This window comes from Theropithecus gelada, chromosome 14 (assembly GCF_003255815.1).
Source record: "Theropithecus gelada isolate Dixy chromosome 14, Tgel_1.0, whole genome shotgun sequence".
Taxonomy (NCBI): domain Eukaryota; kingdom Metazoa; phylum Chordata; class Mammalia; order Primates; family Cercopithecidae; genus Theropithecus; species Theropithecus gelada.
The window spans coordinates 35,682,022-35,703,314 of NC_037682.1; the positions used below are offsets into that span (position 1 = coordinate 35,682,022).

The window sequence follows — 21,293 nt, forward strand, 5'->3', positions numbered from 1 at the left end:
AGGACCCAGCTCTTTGCCAGCAGGCAACGCACAGAGAGATGGCTTTCTTCTCTGAGACACCCACCTGCAGGTACCTAAACCCTAAGCCCATATCTTTCAGAGGCGCAAGAAGCAGCGACTACTTTTAGTGTCAGTGGGAATGTGTAAATATTTAACTAAAATGATGAAGCCCGAAAAAGCCTGGCTTCTCTGCTGTTCCTTTTACTGTAAGGGAATTGGTGATTAGAATAAATAATCGTTCTGAAAATAGCTCCATCTCATTTGTTCAAACAATTAAGCCCATCAAGGAAGTTAATTTATGAGAGAAATGACATACATGTTGGCAAATTGTTCTGTTCATCTTGAGAGCCTTTATATTTTCTCATTCCCTATTTTACGTCTTCCTTTCTGTCTCTATTGTTATTTATGCTATCACTTCTCAGTGTCTTTTGGGAGCTGTTGTTTCCTACAGCTAGTTTGTTTTTATCCATTCCCAAATTCATGCACAGATCTATTTTATCTACTTGTTTCTAAGGACGTATTTGCTCTCTCCTCTCTCCTAATTTGGTAATGACCATTTAATTTCTTTATTTCTGGCTTTGGTTTGCCACAGTCATTGTTTATAAAGCATCCCTTATACATCTTGCATTCTGGTGTTGATAGGGCATAATTGGATAGATTCAGGTAAGTAAAACAGAAGCAAAAGACTCTGACACATGTAAAGAAAAGAAAATAATTGCTACTTCAAAAGCCAACTGTACTTTAAACTGCTGGGCTACGTGGAAAAAGAATTCTTTTTTAGAAAGATATTTTCTCCTTTGCTTATGACAAACCCTTCTCTGGGCTTGTTTGATATGAAAGACAAAGTCTTCTGTGTCTTGTGCTGTTCTCCACTGCCTTGATATATATAGCAGAGACTTAGATGGAAGCAGCAACTTTGAGCCTGGTAAGAGGTAGACAGGGATCTGGGGGATCCTGAGATTTGCAGAAGATGGAGGAAGAAGCTTACGGTAGGAAAAAGGTATAACAAGATGGCAGTAAGTTGGAGTTGAAGGCAAAAGAAATTCGGTTAGATAATCCTGGAAGAAATTATGCAGAGAGCTTATAGAGAGTAAAATCCAAGGTTCATTTTATATATATATATTTTACCCCTTCTGCACTCTGCTGAAACTCTTTTCTGTAATCACTAAGCATCAATAGAAAACATGCTCCATGCTGCCTTACACTGACAGTGTTTAGAGGACTAAAGAAAATGGGGCAATGTCCAGTGTGGGGACCAAGAGATGAAAAAAAATTGTAGCCACAGGATGCATGCAAGTAGATGGAGTGACCACAGGATGCATGCAGGTAGATGGGGTGATCACGTGATGCATGCAGGTAGATGAGGTGATGGAAATGTAGTGAGAACAAAACTTCAAGGTGGGCTGGTGAACTTATTTGCGTCCCCTACCAAACACATGCCCTGCATAATCAATTCTTCACATTTAGGCAATAATGAAGGTTTAAAAACACAAACCTGATCAAGTCATCTCTTACTTAAAACCCTTGTGAGGGTTTCATGAAAAATTCCTTAAAATGATATACATGTCCCTTTATGCTCTTACTCATCTCTGCAACCTCATCTTGCAACAGACTTACCCTCAGCATTTGTCCTTCATATACACTGGCATCTGTGCATTCCTTCCGGTATGCCACATTCCCTTGCCACAGGACCGTTGCACATGCTGCCCCATCTCCCTGAACGTTGTTCCCTATCCTCTGTGAAAAGTTGGCTTTTTATCTTAAATCAAGCATCCCTTCTTCAAGGAAGCTTTCCTTGCCCTCCCTGACCAGCCAGTCTCTCAAGGAGCCCTCTTCACCTCTTCTTTAGTACATCTGCAGGAATTGCCATTGCACAATGGTTTGTGTGGTCACTTGATAAATTTCTATCTCCTCCACTAGTCACACAGCTCCATTCAATGGTTACATTAGGCCTGGATGAGAGTTTTATCCCTGGGGCTTTGTTCAGTGCTAATCATATCATAGGCACTCAGTAAACATTTGCTGGAGAAAGGAGGAAGGGAAAGAAGCAAGGAAGGAGGAAAGGAATCGGGAAAGAAGGAAGGGAAAAAAGAATAGAGGAGGATAATAAATAAATACATTTATTAAAGGCCTCAACAGTCTTCTCTAAAAATATGCATTAGTGAACTTATAGTTTGCTGTCTGGTTCTACTTGGAAGACAAGCATTTGGAAGAGTGGATTTTTTTTTTTCTGGTTTTCAGAATGTACTAAGAGTTCTGTTTCAAATACTATAAAACCACTGAGGGTAAATGAAGAGCTTGTTAAAACCGGTAGTTAAGGAAAGTCCTTACCTGTTTAGTTAAGCTTTATTCTGTGATGATAATGAAGATGATGGTGATGAAGATGAGTATATAAAATTTCTTTTGATTACCCTTCCTAAACTCCTTGATGTATATGTATATATCTTCTGTGTGTATCTGTGTATATGAAGAAAGGATAACTTTTCCACCAGCCATAATCATTTAGCACCAACCTAAAAACCTTGTGAAGAAGAAGAAATTCTTGGTCAATCTGACAGTTGCTTCTGTTTAGTAAAGAGAATGATTTGTCAAGAACAAGGATCATATGTGAATAATGATCTAATAATTTTACCTTCTTTTCCAAGTTGCATTTTGGCAAAACAAGCTCTTCCTCTAGGGTGTTAGTTGGCTATTAAAATATTTTATCCCCAGGTACTACCTATGGCATTGGAGTTTGAATTAGGATTGTTTGCCAGGTTAGAATTCCTAACCTGACTTTACCACTTAGCAGCTATGTGACCTTGGCCAAACTACTTAACCTGTTTGAAACTCAGTTCTCCAATCTTTAAAATGAATATAATAATTTCAGATCAGGGGGCTGTGATGAGTGCTATGTGAAATGATATATAGAAAACCAGGTGCGGAGTGCATGCTTAAAAGTTGCCCCCCTTTTCCTGTCTGAATTCTGTTTTCTGAACGTATTTTCTTCCTTCATAGCTTCTGCAAGAAGGGATGTGGTTCTTTAATTATTACTCCATGGTGCCAGATGAGTTACCTTTTGCACCATGAAAGGGAAAAAATAACATTAGTAGTCTTTCTTTAACTGACCCTCCTGAGAGAGATCAAATGCCAGAGCTGAGTTTTAGGAGCCGCTTCAAATACAAGGGGCTGAAGTTAGATATTAAATTCTTATGAATACAGAGAAAGGAGAATTCTCCGTGACGCAAGGCAACTTTTGGTGAGTGGTCTAATGCAGCATCTCTGAGAATAACTGCATCATTTTGGTTCCTGTCTAGCTAAGGAAAAGGGGACACAGAGCTTCTCTGACTTCTCCCTCCCTTCAGTCATACCTTCTTCCTCTCCTTTCTGGAAGCTGCCAGAGAGGGCTCCCTAGTACCAGTCATAATATGTAGAGAAACAGTGCCTTTCTTCTTTTACCATTTTGACTCTTCCTCCAGGATTATTCCTGCAGAGACCTCTCAGAGAGACTGTTCTCTTATTTGTCAAGCTGTATCTAACCCTTATGAAATAGATTAATGCCACTTTGTGACCCATTTCATTTATGTTTCTCCTCTCAATCAGAAGCACCATAATTCTCCAAATTGAATTTTAAATGAGACCCTGTTCATTGACCACAGGGACAGTGAATATATGCATAAATTGAATCAAACCTCTTTTCTCAAGTAATTTGTCTTCACTCTAGCCTGAAATTGTCCTTTAAAGCTGGGTAACAGTCTTAATTCAGACTTCAACTTGATAGTGCCTGGGGATTAAATTACTTAATGGTCAGAGAGAGAAGTTTATTTTGTAAAAGTAAAATGAGGGGAAGGGAGATGAAGTCATTATATTATTGTCTACTAGTGGTCAGGAGAGGAGTTGCTTGGGTCAGGTCTGGATTGTATGGGCAACTTCTTGAAGGTTAGACATGAGATCTCTGCAGAATACTTGCATATTTCATTCTCTGCTCTAAGAACCTGTTAAGTTAGTGAACATTATTACCCCCATCTGTTTTATAGATGAGCTCTGAACAGAGGTCAGAGAGATTAAATACTGTGATATTACTTATAGTTATTAAGTGATGGAGACACAATTTTAATAAGAGCTGTTTTTCCCTAGAGCCCAAGATTCTATCTGACCATTATATTATACTGTGAAGTAGCATTTCTTAAAAGTATTCATTTGTGGAGACATAAATAAAATGATAGCTAACAGTACCAGATGATTTGGGACAAATATAAAACAAGCAGAGCAATTCATAAACCCTGAGGGCATCTCTGATGAGGCTCTGTTCAGATGGCAACCTATGGCACCAGACTCTGGGGCCTTGTCTAAAGGTCACTAGGATAATTAAAGTCTGTCTCCCATTTCGATTTGCCATACCAGTGAAGGTTGATGAAACTGCATATCAAATAAAAATCTTGGAGCCCACTCATACTTTTGTCCCAACATCAAAAGTGTTCTTTTCAGTTTATTTACCAAAAGAGTTCCTTAACACGAAAGCTTTCAGAACTTGTCTTATGGAAGTCTCTTGTCATCAAGGAAGACTTTAAGATGGCATATTTGGAACATCATAAAAAGTCTTCAGTTGTTTCTCCTTCTACTTTTAAAGCTTCAGTCATTCATGTATTTAACATCTCTTTATTGATTGATTACTGTATCCAGCCACCATAAATGCAGCCCTCCTCACTTGACCTGATCATTATTCTGATCACCATCTATTCTGTGGCAGACTCTAATACCTCTGTAAAATTGGCCAGGACATCTGCCACTAACTCCTTCCACATTTTGCAGAAAAGTAGATACTATAATTCAAAGATAAACCAGTTACTGGAGTTTCTTAGTGCATCTTTAAAATAGAGGCAGATACAAACAAATAGCTTAGACTTGATGAAATATCAGATGTCTTCTAAGGTTCTTTAATTCAACAGCTCTGGTTTTAGCTGCACTCAGCAAAGTTATGAATTCTTTCAGGTTTGAGGGCCATAGGGTTTTCATTTTGGAAATAAACAGCTTGGATACTTTTTTTTCCAGTACTATGATTTATCCAAGCACCTGCTCTACTTTGCTCCAAAGTATCTCCATGAGGGAGCTGCATCTTCCAAATCCCCAATGATTTTGAGAAAGTCATACTTTTTCTCCTTGGAGGATGTAGTAGCTTAGGAGAATTAGGAGTCTGGGATAAGCATTTGACCTGCCTCTCTTTTCCTTCATGGGAGGCAGTGTTGGGTGGATGGGGAAGCAGGGGACAGGGTGGTGAGGAGCATGAGTCCTGCTGCAGACCATTCTGGACTGAATCATGACATCTTTTTTGATGTATGACCTGAGGCAAGTTATTTAACCTCAGTTTCTTCATCAGAAAATGAAGCTAAGAGTAAGATTTACATGAGATGAGGAAAACTAGAGGCAAGAACACTTGGGGCTCACTTGGAATAAAGCCCAGATCATAGGGAGCAGACAATAGCTAATAGCTCTTTCTTTATTTTTCTTTCTTTCTTTCTTTCTTTCTTTTTTTTTTGTTAGACGGAGTCTCACTTTGTCACCAGGCTGGAGTGGTGCAGTGGTGTGATCTTGGCTCATTGCAGCCTCTACCTCCTGGGTTCAAGTGATTCTTCTGCCTCAGCCTCCTGAGTAGCTGGTACTACAGGCATGTGCCACCATGCCCAGCTATTTTTTGTATTTTCAGTAGAGACGGGATTTCACCATGTTGGCCAGGATGGTCTCGATCTCTTGACCTCATGATCCGCCCGCCTTGGCCTCCCAAAGTGCTGGGATTACAGGTGTGAGCCACCATGCCCAGCCAGCTCTTTCTTTGTCAGTCAAGCAAGCAGTGAGTCAACTATTGTCTCCATGTTTGGGAACCTGTGAATCTAAGGCTGAACCTATAACTGGGGCTTCGCTGGGCATGCTGGATCCAAGCAGAGGGAGCTGGAGGGCTTGTGGAGGGGAATAGGAAAGGGCTTAGGCTGTGGCTTCTGCTTCAAGCCAGTGGGAATAATAAGAGTATATGACCTTATTTCCAGAATAGAAAGATAATTCTTTTCTCTTCCTTTCTGTATTTATTCAAGCAATTCAACATATTGCTTCCCTCTTTGCTCCCATTCTCTTCCTCCTCTCTCATCCTTCTGTCTTTTCATTCCTCCTTCCCATCCTTTCCTCTTTTTTCTGTCCTCTAGTCTTTCCTCCCTTTGATGTGAATTCTAGCCTTGGAGTAGGAAAACACCTTGGCATGGTGGAGGAGGTGAAGGACAAATGGGAGATAAATACTTGGCAGAGGAAGAGTCTATTTTGGCTTTCTTTCCTTTTGACCTCAAGCCATGCATCTCTCATTGCTGGGAAAAGGCCAGATAGGCTTGTGACTTGTTGATAAAGAATGGAAGAAAAATCATGTTGGCAGGAGGTAGGCTGCACTGCATCCAAATGAGCAGGGCCTCACCATGGAAGGCCTGAAAGGGAAACATAAACTATTCCAATGGAAGCTGCAGAGCAGGCTTGAGCTTTAGAACTGAGAAGAGGAAGAACCACTCTGTGGTCAGCCCCAGCCTGAAGGGAAGTTATAACATCCAGCTTCCTTCTGTTCCAGATTGGTAGTGGATGGGACACCTGGCTGGGGTGGGGAAGGGAATCGTGTTACCTCAAGAGCTGAAGTGGGGAAGGCTTCAGAGAGAGCTTAGAGGCTTGCCTGTCAAGAGAAGCACTGGAATTCACAAACTTTGTCTCTGCCTGTTGCGATTTCTAGTGGGAAAAATAAAAACCCACAAAATGTAGCTTCATCAACTAATCTCCAACCTTGCTCCCAATCAATATCCAGGTTCAGACAGATATTAAAATAAGCACTTCCATTGTGTATTGAGAGCAGCTATTTAATAGAATAGCTGTGCCTGATGACAGGGACAGAAATAGGGAGAAAGCAATGATTACTAGGCAGTATGAGCGTCTTGTGCTAATCTGTTTCCATTTCATCCTTCTGCATGTTATCTCTTTGATTCTCAAAACAACCATGGGTTGACAGAGCACTGTCTAACAGGAAGACAAATATACATACACAATACATACACAAATACACAGTCACAATCTGACAAAACTATACCCCTTGGGAAACAGACTTTACAATTCTATAGATGTCAGAAGTGACATTAGGCATCCTCCACAATTTCTCAGTCAAAGCAGGATGTTTTCTGCAATAACCTGGGTGAGTGAGCATCCCACCCTTTCCTAAATATCCCCATTAAAAAGAATCTCACTTTGTGTGTGTGTGTGTGTGTGTGTTGTTGTTGTTGTTGTTGTTGCAGCCCATTTTATTGTTAGTAGCTCTAGAGCATTCAACCATACCATTGGGTTCCTGCTTTTCTATATTTTCAGGCAAAGTGGTGATGGCCGAAATCAACCCTTTATCCTTTTATCATTACTAATCCCACTTAGTTTAGATCTTGGGTGTCTTTTCCAACAGCAATGTTTCTCCTGAATCCCTCCCTCAGCTTTCTTACTTTTCAGCAATGTCACCACCGTCACCACCATTGACTCCAGCTTCATATTGGTGGGACTCGTTCCAGAAGAATGGCTGTACCTTGAGTATTACTGCTGCCTTCCTTAGAGCTACTGTTCCACTGAATGACACAATTGTTTCTGTGACAATTAATTTGGTGTTTTTCCTCCATAATCATTCTTTACTCCACAAAAGATACCTTGTTTTTCTGCTTTATAACTTTCTATAGGAGTTTATACTGTGTTTCCAGGGAAGGGATTGGAGGTATTCTGGTGAAGGGTACCGTCCTAGGTTGGATAGTCAGTTTTTGTTACCTATACCACAACTGTGTATCAAGACAAGGCACACTGTTCTTAATCTTCCCACCCTCCTGGGCTGGCTTTGCCACCTTAATTCACTTGTAGGAGTTGAATGAGTCTTCATCTCTTCTTTAGCCAAAGATCTTTTAGTCCATAGTGCCCAGTATGTTCATCCGTTTTTGGTCCCTTTGAATGATCTTACTCTATACAAACAGAAGAAAAGGAAAAAAGCTGGAAAAGTTAGCCCACCAGAGCAATTTGTTCAGATTCCCCCATTGTAACCTTGAGCTCCTCCTAACTCCTCAACTCTCTCCTGGTTCTCTTGCCTAGAAGATACTTTGGGTGTGTTTCTCTAACACTGTATTTCAGATAAAATTCTGAGAATGACCTACCTAACTTTATACCAGAGAAGACTGAAAGACAAACTCTTTTCCTTTAGCCCTGTCTGAGGATTCTGGTGATCCAGTCAGGCCCTCCTGCCTTTTCCCTAGGAAAAACAAAAACAACCCCCCTCTCCCACCAAAAAAAAACAAAACAAAAAACCAAAAACAAACAAATAAAAAAACGGGCTCCGAACCTAAGCTTTAACTCCAGAGTTCCCTTTGCTATTTCTCCACTGGTCAGTCAAAACATGAATTAGGCTCAAAGTAGACTTTCTTCATGGACATAAAGGCAAAACCTGGTAATATCATTGGTCTTGCTTCTGCCTCATGCAACAACACAAACATGCCACCTCTCAGGTATTAAGGTATTGGACAAAAAACAAGAGTTAGGGCAAATTCAAGCATGCCTAAGGCGATTCATGTTTGCCATAATGAGTTACTCAATAGCATTTCGTCATACATTGTAGTCCCCTATTGGAATTTAAAGACAATGTGAAGAACACTGAATGGTTTTGTATTCAGAAAAAGGTTTGCTTCCATTGCACTGATAGTTAGAAGGCTCACCTCTGGCAGAGACATTTATGGCTGACTGAATTTCCACAGGTTTGTCTCAGCTCCCTTACTCCGCATTGTTTTTTGACTTTCTTTGCAATGAGGAGAGGTCAAGTGACTCTGGACAAGGGCTGTAAATCTGAATAATGCATATCACCTCTGGACCAAAGCATCCAAGAGTCTGTATGGAAATTGCCTGGATCCTGAGTCACTGCCACGGCCAGCTTCCCCAGAGTCACTCAACTTGCTGGAAGCAGACTTTACAAGCACAAGAAGCAAATCTTTGTTTTACTATATCACTGAGATTTCAGGCCTACTTTGCTGGCACAACAAAGCCTAGTCACCATGACTGGTATGGCATCTTTGTAATAGTCCTTAAAAAATGTTCACTTGCCTTGTGTAATTGTAGTTATGTTCTCTGGAGCCCCACAGCATGCTTCCTAAGAAGGAACGTCAAACCCATCAAAAGTCTTTTCTTTAAAAGCAAAGAACAAGGGGATAACATACATACGGGCAGCCAGGTTATTCAGGGTTAAGTAGAACCACTGAGTACTTAGAGGCCTGAATCTAGAAGCCTCTTTTTCTCCCACTGCCCTTGCCATATACTCTGGTTCATCTGAGCTGCTGCAGCAAAAGGCAAGCTTAGGAGAGAAAGAGCATATCCTTAATTCCTGGACATGCTGAACCAAGGCTGCTGAAAGTAATGAGAATGCTACATGCTTGATATGGGATCTGGGTTTTAAAATCTAACAGACACATATTCTGTGGAGACTTTGTGGCTGCAGCCAGGCTTCAGGTCTCAAGCCCTATTTTGCTTCCCATCAGAAACTACTCTTGCGTGAGAGCTAGACAACTACTGAATTTTCTACTCTTTCTAATCTTCCCTCTTCTCTCCTCTCCTCAGGAAAATTTATCAGGTTGTATTCTAGTGCTCCCATTAACAAATTTTGATAGCTTCTCTAGGGAGGGAAAGAAAACCAATGTTTATTTAGCATCTAACACAGGCCACAAAATGTGCTAGTCACTTTTTTTTTTTTTTTTTTTTTTAAATATGCCCTCTCATTCTTAATAGGTAGTACAGTGAGAGCCAGGTAATACAGATTAGAAGGAACAAGGACTTTGGAGTCTCAGAAATGTTGGTTCAGAACCACAGCTCTGTACTAGTGCTGTGACCCAGAGCTAATCTCCCTGAACCTATTGCCATAACTCTCAAAGGAGCTAATCCTACCTCATATGCTACTATTGTGAGGATGAGGTACTTGGTGAAATTGTGTGCTGCTGTCCCTCGCACATACTAGGGACTCAATAGCAAGCTCCTTAACATGCTGATGAGAAAGATCTTGCTTCCATTTTGCAGATGAATTATGGCTCATAGACAGTAAATAACTTAGCCTAAGTCATGTCATGGGAGAACTGGATGCCAAATTCAGGTCTATCTGATTCTGATTTCAGTGCTATGATGGCAGAGTTAAATAGTTATGACAGAGATGGTATAGCTACATATTCAAAATGTTTACTGTCTAGCCCTTTAAAGAACTAGTTTGCCATATTCAGAATTGAAAGAAAGAGTATAGGATCTTTGCATATTAAAGAATTCTCATGCATAGAAAACATTCATCAAGGACTCCACACTAGTAAAATTATGTTTGTGGCAGAGAAAAAAAAATTCATATTTTAACATGCTTTATATATAAATAAGGTAAAACATAAGAATATTCAACACATGTTGAAATTAATAAACATACAATTAAACTCCCTAACACATCTGGTTAAGCTACAGAAAGCAAGAGGAAACTTTATTTTATGGATTGATTGTTTATCCTGTGGGAAAATAACAGGAATGTTAGCAGACAGCTTCATGAGCTGTGATCCAGAGAGAGTAGTTCCCCATCAACCCCAGGAGGCCTGACTGTGTTTTCTTGGTCATCAAAGACTGGAACATTCTGAGAGGACACAATGTGCTTTAATACAGTGTTGAAGGAGGTAGTAAATTCTAGGACTCTCTGAATTATTTCTATGTAACCACAAACAATTTGATGTTTTACTACAAAAAAGGAGGGCATTCTATTTTGATTAAATCAGAATGGTTCTTCATTCCAGGGAGTATTTTACTTCCTGTGTCTTTAATGTCTGCTTAATAAAATCACACATTCAATTATTTAAAACAGCCAAGAACCAATAAGGGATTTGCTGACCTGGCGCTTAAAACTTAAAAATCTAATTTGTCTTTCCTTCACTGCTAGCAGATCAGACCCAGGTTGAGGGGGATGGAAACTATTGGACATTGTAGAATCATTTTGAAGAGCTGAGACTTGGTTCACTGAATCTCATCTATACCTGAAAAGAATGAATTTCATTATTGATGTTATCACAATTGACATTTCCCCAGGTTTTCATCTATTCTATCCCCAGATTCATTACCTTTTTCAAATTGTTAATGTACTAATCTACTGAGTTATGGTGATTTCCACTGTGATTTTTATCTATACAAGAATTTTCACAAATAGTGAAAGTTAACCCATCACCAGCTGTTAGACTAGCCTGGAAGGACAAGCTGGGAGATTTGCTGGAGTATTTGTACCTTCTTTAAAGATGCTATGCTTTCCTAAAACAATCACATGCATTTTACTTAAAGAAAATAGTTTTATAATTACTGAAGACACTTAGACTTTTCCAAGGAAAGATGGAAGAATAGGACATTGACCATTTTTCCCACAATCAAATTTGTATTCAATGTTTAAGACATAACCTTTTAATTGTACAGAGAAGTATGCTGATTATTCATTTTTCCTTTATTGTTAATTTTAACACCAAAACAATATTTTATTTTCATTTTCTGTAAACATATAAGTCATTTGCTATTTCTACATATAACTTGATGTTTCTGAAGTTGACTTTAAATATAAGTACTTTGTTATATCTAAGTACAATTTGATTTTTCTGAAATATTAAAGGAAGTTTGTTTCAGCTAGATTCATTATATCAGAAGGGATAGTTCAACTAAACTCTGTCCCAGTGATGTGGATAGTCACAGTCACATGGTGTATAATTAAAGCAAAAATGCTGTATAGCAATTCTGTTCCTCATAATTATTAATATGTTCAATTACCATGGAGTGCTACTAACAGCTCTTAAAATAATCAGCCTGGATTTCAGGAGAAATATTGGATAGGGAAACTGCACTATTTACAAAGTGATCAAGATAACAAGATGCTGGCTCAGGAAATATGATTTATAAAGTAATTATTATTCTTACTAGTTGCACGACCATCACATTTCTTAGCAAATTACATTTTTTTTCTTTTTTCTCATCACAAATTACTTATGATCCTATATGCAGAACTCTATTCCTGTGCCCTGTGTTTCCACCAAATTAAGCATATTATAAATTATTTGAAGCAAGTACTTTTTAAAAAATTCATTTTTGCCTTTCTGTCAGCTATTATTTACACCTTCTTTTACTATTCTTTTAGTAGTCATTCTATCTATACTTGTGATTCTCAAAATGTGGCTCTCAGACCAGCAGCATCAGCTGCATCAGTGCATCAACATACCTAGAAACTTGTTGGGAATGCAAATTATCTGGCCCTGGTCCAGACCTATTGCATCAGAAACTCTGGAGATGGAGCCCAGAAGTCTTTAAGCCCTGCATGTGAGTATAACTCATGCTGAAGTTTGAGAACCACTCAAACACTATACCACACTTTCTGTTCCCTCTCCTTATTTTATCCTATATGCTGTATGTTCCTTCCTTGTTGCCTGGTAAAAACAGCATTTTTTTTCTTGTCCCATCTAAAATGCCGTCCTTGATTTCTCCCTTATCAGAATTCCCTTAGAATAAAAAGTATATATTAAAAATTATAAGGCATATTATCTATGAAACCTTGCTTTGTAGTTGTTTGGTAACATCTATTATCTCCTCTCCAATGATACAAGTCCCAGAAACAAGGCACTATGTCCTTATATTCTATTGGCATGTAGCCCAGTAGCTGGTGTTCAATCAATAACTGACTGCCTGCCAAATCTTGTCTCTAATACATACCCTCTACCACTACAGACTTAGTTTTGCCTCTGAAACTTTTTCAATACTGATTCACCTCTTTGCAATATTTTTCACTATCTCTGTGCTACATAATTCTTATTAAGCTCCAATTCGCTCTCTCTTCTCTCAAGAACTTCCCAAAGTTTGTCTCAATTTCTGCTTCTAGCTAGGAGATGAATCCACCCATCAAAAACAACAGAAAAAGATGGATAGAGTAATTAAAATAAATTGTTTTAAGGCATCAGAGAAATATTAAGGTATCTGAATAGAGGGGTTACATCTCAGAGAAAGGAAAAACATTGTGCTAAGTGAATGGAACATACTACCCTGTCTTTTTCTGAGAGATTCACTGATGCCTAAGAGTCATGACTCAAAAGGTTGAGATGCTGTGTAGTAAGTTGCTACTACGAAGCTAAGAAGTTCAAAATAGCTTTTTGACAGTCTCGTGCGTTTGTGCAGATTTTTTTTTTAAATGAAGCTCAGGGCTGCCTAAGCAGCTCACACTTGATGAGTCAAGATACAGGACAAGAAGCAAGCATAGAAAAGTGATGTCGACATCCCAGACTTCTCTCATTCTCATCACATTTGCCAACCATAAGCAACATGGACTTATATATGAAGAAGTCAAGTTCAAGGGGGGTAATTAAGTAGTTAAGGAGATAATTGGAATTTCTGGCAGTCTTATAGGCTATAAACCTAAATGCTGGAGTTTTATTGACTAAGAAGAGGCACCTTGATAACCCAAGTTTTCATTTGGGGTCCCTGAAAGATTACATCATAGGAGTAAAAATAAACCAGAGATAGATTAGAACTTACAAAAAAAATTAAATTCAGCTTTGAAATATTTTATATTCTATTGGATTAAGGTGACTTGTTCTCTGACTTTTAGACATGAAGACTCATCTAGAACTTCTAGAACTACTTTATTTAAAATAAGTGCATTAAAAATTACAAAACTAAAGACACAAAAAGATAACACTAATAGAAAAAAATAGGTAAAAGAAATAGTGTCCTTAAAAAGTAGTTATAATTATTATGTCTAAGAAAGCAGATGGCAAGATGGAGGATGTCACAGGTGAATAGAAATCTTTTTTTATTTTCCGTTTTGAGACAGAGTCTCACTCTGTCACGCAGGCTGGAGTGCAGTGGCATGATCTTAGGTCACTGCAGCTTCCACCTCCAGGGCTCCAGGGATTCTCCCACCTCAGCCTCCTGAGTAGCTGGGATTACAGGCATGCACCACCACACCTGGCTAATTTTTATATATTTTATAGAAATGAGGTTTCACCATGTTGCACAGGCTGGTGTTGAACTCCTGGGCTCAGGTGATCTGCCTGCCTTGACCTCCCAAAGTGTGATTACAGGAGTGAGCCACTGTGCCTGATGAATAAATATTTTAAATGACAAATAAAAATTTGAGACCAAAATATGCCATAACTAAAATTAAGAAAGTAAAGATTCTTGTAATAGCCAGATTTGACAAACCAAAGAGAAGATTCGTGGCCTGTAATACAGATAAACAGAACAGAGAAAAAAAAAAATGATTGGAAACACAGAGAAAAAATAATATACACAAAAGAGCATTAGTGACATTTAGCATATAGTGAAGAGGCCTAATCTACATGACATTAAAGTACCAGAGGAAAGGAGAGAATGAAGTGAAAATAATTTTTGAAAAATGAAGAAAGAGAATTTTCCAAAAATAATAAAAAACCCTTTAACTCAAAAACTAAAGAAGCTCTATAAACCTCAGTCAGGGGTAAAGCTATGGAAAATAAAGACATTGTTAAAATCTTAAAGCAGCCAGAGGAAAAGTTATCTTGCTACCAAAGGAGTAACCATAGGAATTATAGCTTATTAGTCAACAGAAAAGATGAATGCTGGAAGAAAATAAAAAGGCATTTCTAAAATCCTAAAACAAAGTAACTATAAGAGGAGAATTTGATGCCCTGCAGGATAGTATTTTGAAAATTAAGAATAAATAAAGCTGTTTTCAGATAAAAATAAATAAATCTTATAGAAATAATTGGAAACAGATCTACACTTAAGTACTAACATATGGTCTTCCAGGAAGAGGAGATAATTCCGAAGGGAAGAACAAATGCAGAAAGGAATCAGCAGTAGCCATGTGGGAGGCTGAATCCCCCACTCCTGAGTTGGATTTCAGTTTGGTGCACCACAATCCTCAAATTCCTCCAGGCATCCTCTCTGTAGGGATTGGGTTGGTAAAAGGTTATTCTCAAAGTTTCTGTTAAACTGCGACTGGCTAAGACTTAGCTATTATTACAGGCGTATACTCCTAAATTAGTTTTTTTTTTTTTTTTTTTTTTTTTTTTTGAGACGGAGCCTCACTCTGTCGCACAGGCTGGAGTGCAGTTGCACAATCTCGGCTCACTGCAAACTCCGCCCCCCAGGTTCACGCCATTCTCTTGCCTCAGCCTCCCCAGCAGCTGGCACTACAGGTGCACGCCGCCACGCCCGGCTAATTTTTTGTATTTTTAGTAGAGACGGAGTTTCACCGTGTTAGCCAGGATGGTCTCGATCTCATGACCTTGTGATCCGCCCACCTCGACCTCCCAAAGTGCTGGGATTACAGGCGTGAGCCACCGCGCCCGGCGCTAAATTGGGTTTTCAATCTTGTTTACTTGTTAAAACTAGGTTGCAGTTAGTCTACAAGGACTCAAATACAGAAGTACTGTGTCCTTCTCCTTCCATATTTAATTTGCTTTAACAGTGGGAAAATCCTGTCCTTACAGCTCAGCCTCAGTCTTAGTGCCCCTGAGTTTGTGTGGTGAAGCTTTTTCAGTAATCTTGTTCCTGTCCCAGGGTTAGAGTTTTATTGTTCTTCATTTCTCCAACCACAACTGATCTTCACTAGTGTTCACACTTGGCCTTCAGTAATTTGATAAATGTCTTAGCTGAATTCTTTTCATCCACTTTCAAGGCGATTATATCTTGCTCTGTGCTATGTATGCCATAGGTAATCAAGTGCTCATGTTTGTTTCTTCTTGGAGGCACCTATCTTTTCTCAGGTGTTAAGCTTGTTGGTTGCCCTGTTGTATGTTGTTATATATTATTATTATGACAATAATATCACTGCAAAAGGGAAAATACCATTAAGGAAATTGAGGTATTTTGAGATCCTTATAATGTCCAGAAATCAGTGTACCCATGCTTCTGCTATCTATAAGTCTAGATGAAATAAGCAGTAAAATACATTGATCAACATTCTGTCCAAAGGAAAAATATCCTTTCACTACTGTATTTTAGAGACACTCATGTTTGGGTTGTAGAACTCTACTAGACTAACTGAATTTCAGTTGGCACTGGCATATAATGCAAAATTATCCGTAGAGTATACCTGAGGGTTTTCTCTTTAATGATGATAAGCAACTCTTCATGATACTATGAGAATAAATTAATGGAGCTAAGACAGTGCAACAGGGATGGATGTCTAGTAGACGAGTCCCTTAGTCATTAACATTACTTGCGTTTTCTGTGTCTACCTGAGCTCCATCTTTTACATACAATTCTTATGTGATGATTTCTAATGCTGTGCATGCCCAGCCTTAGAGGTTTGGCAGGTGAGAAAACACTCAGGTAATTGTGGGTATGGAGGGTGATAGAGTTTGGATGTGTGCCCCCAGTCAAATCTCATATTGAAATGTAATTCCAATGTTGAAGGTGGGGCCTGGTGGGAGGTGATTGGATTATAGTGGCAGATTTCTCATGAATGGTTTAGTACCATCCCCCTTGGTACTATTTTCACAATACTTAATGAAGTTGTTCTCTCTCTCTCTCTCTCTCTCTCTCTCTCTGTGTGTGTGTGTGTGTGTGTGAGAGAGAGAGAGAGAGAGATCGATAGATAGATATCTGGTCATTTAAAAGTCCATAGTACCTCCTCTCTTGCTTAGTCCTGCTCTGGCCATGTGACATACCTGCTCTCCCTTTGCCTTCCACCATGACAGTGAGTTTCCTGAGGCCTCCCTAGAAACTGAGCAGATGTTAGCATCATGCTTCCTGTATAGCCTGCAGAACCATGAGCCATTTAAATTTCTTCTTTTAATATAAGTTACACAATCTCAGGTATTTTTTATAGCAATGTGGGAATAGACTAATACAGAGAGAAAAAACAAAGTAATGTGTACATCACTCCAAATGACCGCTCTGTTTAAAATGTTTGTGTAGTTAAAATATATAACAATAATACACAAGAGGATAGAGAAGGGATAAATAGAACTTAAGTTGTTTAACGTCCATATGTATTATATTAAACTCTAATAAGTCAAAGATACATATTTAATCTGTAGGGCAGTGATTTTCAAATTTTAGAGTTGTTTAGAATTACATGAAGGGCTTTTTCAAACAAAGAGTGCTATACACCACCCTCAAAGTTTCTCATTTAACTTTTTGAGTGGTGGGGTGCGGTCAAAAGTTTATATTCCTGCTAAAAATTGCAGATGCCACTTTTTTGAGGAAGACACTTTGAAAACTACCTCTGTAAGGTAAACTATTGAAGTAGTGGTAAAATAATATGTAGTGTATAGCTAGTAGAACAGAAAATATACTAAAAATAAAAATAATAATAATAATAATTATAATAGGCCTGACTACGCCAAAGTGAGCAGGAAAGGAGAGAAAAAAAGAATGTAATATGAATGAGTCAAGGACAGATCAAATTGTGACAAGGTAAATTTAAATCCCTAGGAACTACATTTTATTTAGAAAGATTATTCTAATTAAAATGCAAAAATTATAATATTGAATAAATTATAAAATGAAATTTACAGAGATAAGGTACAAAAATGTTGAAAATAGATATATAAAAGTTTTACCACACAAACATTAACCAAAGAAAACTGTGTGAATATGTTTATATCTGATGCCATAGTCATTAAGGCGTGATGCATTTATTAAAGATAAAAAGAGTGTTTTCATATTGATAAAAGGTCAGTATGTCCGGAGAACATAACAACTATAAATTTGTGTGCACATTATAAAGCCTACAAATACACAAATGATACATTGTCAGAACTAACTGGAAAATAGAAAAATCTAAAATCAGATTTGGAGGTGGGGCATGGTGGTTCACACCTATAATCCCAGGATTTTGGGAAGCCAAGGTGGGCAGATCACTTGAGTTCAGGAGTTCAAGACTAGCCTGGGCAGCATGAGGAAACACGGTCTCTACAAAAAAAAAAAAAAATTAGCCAGGTATGATGGTGCATGGCATTGGTCCCAGCTAATTGGGAGGCGGAGGTGGGAGGAGGTTTCAGCCCAGGAAGCAGAGGTTGCAGTGAGCTGAGAGTGCACCACTGCACACCAGCCTGGGTGAAAGAGTGAGACCCCATCTCTAATAGAAAAATAAAAATAAAATAAATAAAATCAGAGTTGGAGAGCTTAACAAGTAGTGTTTGACAGTACAAATAATCCAAAATATCAACAATGATTTAGAAGATCTGAAAAGCATGATTAGCAAACTTTACCATATATGAATAGAAACAATAAAACCTGTAACTACAGAATGCAGTATACATTGTTTTTAATTGAATACTTATCAAAACTAATTATGTGCTGGCCATTAATGAAGTTTCAACAGATTTTAGTGGATGGAAATTATATAAAAGTGTTATTATCTGGCTATTGTGAAGCTGATCTAGAAATGGCTTTAAAAACCTAACTAGAGCATTGCAGTTTTTTCCTGGCTTATGGCTGCATAAGTTCAATCTGCTTCCTTCTTCACATGGTCTTCTCTCTGTCTTTTCTTCTGTCACGTAAGGATACTTGTCATTGGATTTAGGAGCTCACCTGGATAACCTAAGATGACATCATTCTGAGATCCTTAATTAATTACCTCTGTCCAAACAAAGTAACTTTTAAAGAGTTTATATATTAAGATATGAATGTATTTTGGGGAGTCATCCTTCAGCCACTGCAAAAAGTTCTAGCAAGGCTGATGAAAAACAACCAAAAATAATAAGGCACATATTACCGACATCAGAAATGTTAAAGAAGGTATCATTGCAGATCCATAAAATATTACAAAAATAAGAAGAGGATATTATTAACTACTATATGCTGATATTTGAAAAGTTTAATGAAGTGGAAAGAATTCTTTGGAAAACATTACTTACCCAAACTGGTATAACTTATACAAAAAGAAATTGAAATCTGTTTAGTCCTATATCTTTGGGGACATTTAATTTTGTGACTAAAATCTCTAACAAAAAGAAATCTCCAAGTGCTTGTGGCTTCAGGAACCATTTCCCCCCCAAATATTTAATGAAAGAAATAGTTATAATCTTACTCAAATACACATAGATATTAGAAAAAGTAGGAAACAGCTCTTGTTTTGTGAGGCCAGCATACTCTTTTTTTTTTTTTTTTTTTCTGAGATGGAGCCTGGCTCTGTCGCCCAGGCTGGAGTGCAGTGGCGCGATCTCGGCTCACTGAAAGCTCTGCTTCCCGGGTTCACGCCATCCTCTTGCGTCAGCCTCCTGAGTACCTGGGACTACAGGCGCCCGCCGCCACCCCTAGCTAATTTTTGTATTTTTAGTAGAGACGGGGTTTCACCGTGTTAGCCAGGATGGTCTTGATCGCCTGACTTCGTGATCCGCCCGCCTCAGCCTCCCAAAGTGCTGGGATTACAGGCATGAGCTACCGCGCCCGGCCAACTTACTCTTTTTTTTTTTTTTTTGAGACAGTCTCCTTCTGTCGCGCAGGCTAGAGTGCAGCGGCGCGATCTCGGCTCACTGCAAGCTCCGCCTCCCGAGTTCACGCCGTTCTCCTGCCGCAGCCTCCTGAGTAGCCTGGGCTACAGGCACCCGCCACCACGCCCGGCTAATTTTCTGTAGTTTTAGTAGAGGCAGGGTTGCACTGTGTTTGCCAGGAGGGTCTTGATCTCCTGACCTCGTGATCCACCTGCCTCGGCCTCCCAAAGTGCTGGAATTACAGGTGTGAGCCACCGCGCCCGGCCGAGCATACTCCTACTGATAGTATTATTGCAAAAAGATACTTACTTGACAGTTTTTTTCCATGATAAAAGATGTAAAAAACCGCAACAGAATATTAAGAAATTGAATCTGTGTATGTATTAAAAGGATAATGAATAATGTCTGACTTCACTATATTCCCACTGTATTACAGAATGCAATTACTTAACATTCAAACAACAATCAATAACATTCATAGCTTTTAGAAATAAAGTAGAAAATTCCTATGGTCATCTCACCAGGTATAGAAAGTGATAATATTCAATACTCATTAGTGTTGAACAAATTGGATATAAAAGCAAACTTTCTGATAAAGAGTATCTACAAAATATCTATAGCAAACATCTTTGAATGAAAATATGAAAAGATTTACCACAGAGATTAGGTAGATAGCAAAAATATTTGCTCTCATTGTTCTTGTTCAACTTTATCCTGGAGGCCCTAGCCAATACAATAAGATAAAAAAGTAAACTAAGGCATAAAGATTGAAAAGAGCAAAAATTGTCATTATTTACCAATGAAAGTTTTGTACACATGTGTCATGAACTTATGTTCTCCCCAAATTCATGTATTGAAGCCCTGATCCCCGACGTAACTATATTTGGTGATAGGAGCTTTGAGAAGGTAATTAAGATTCAATAATGAGGTCATAATGGTGAGGCCCTGAGGAAGAGACACCAGAGTCATGTGTTGTCTCTCTCTCTCTCTCTCTCTCTCTCTCTCTCTCTCGCATATTGTCCCTTTATTGTACCTTCCTCAAATTATTCTAAACTGTATGAGCCATATGTTTCCCAATAGGATACTAGCTAATAAATTATTAAGCATTTATTCCTTGCCAGGCACTTTGTTAAGAGCTTAATTTCATTATGTAATTTAAACCTGTTAAAATAACTCTTGTGAGGTAGAATTATTATGACTCCTTTTTTACAAAAGAGGCAGCCAGTATTGAAGTTTGGAGACTTTACAAAGTTCACACAGCTAATGAGAAGCAGACAGCCCTAGGACTTGAATTCAGTGCTATTGATGAGAGCCTCTAGAACTGAATATCGTAACCATTCTCAATAATCTTTGTTTTATACAAAAATATTAATAATCCCTTATTACCTTGGTGCTTAGATTAAAAAACAATTCTTAACAATGACTTCATTTAATTATTACCCTAACAGTAGATCTGAAAGTATTGTCCTATTATTACAGATAAATAAATAGAGGCCAATGCAATTTAAATGACTTTCTCAAAAATACTAGAGGATACAATTTAATCCAGCCAAGTATCATGCCTCTGGATTCCATATTACATATAACTGTATAATCATCCTTTATCAAATACATATACTCATCTATTTTAAATGATAATTGGAATGGTACTTATCATACTTATACCACTGTGTTATCATCTGGGTATAGTAGTGTGATGAAAATGTGGTTGATATTATGTGTTCAAGATAGAGAAGTAGAGGGTTAGGAGAAAAAGCTGTGGCTGAGAAAAACAAACTTTTTAGCCTCCTTTCCTGGTCCTAGAGTATTACAAATTAATTGATT

At 38.3% G+C, this 21,293-nt stretch overlaps 1 long non-coding RNA gene across 1 annotated transcript; it reads right to left on the bottom strand.

Annotated features, from left to right (window-relative positions):
- Window positions 1-7,687: 7,687 nt before the first annotated feature.
- Window positions 7,688-20,318, bottom strand: LOC112607201. Its single transcript, XR_003115751.1, has 3 exons — window positions 20,267-20,318; window positions 15,405-15,855; window positions 7,688-7,985 (listed from the first exon to the last, which is right to left on the bottom strand). It is a non-coding gene; the product is annotated as an uncharacterized LOC112607201 (long non-coding RNA).
- Window positions 20,319-21,293: the final 975 nt, after the last annotated feature.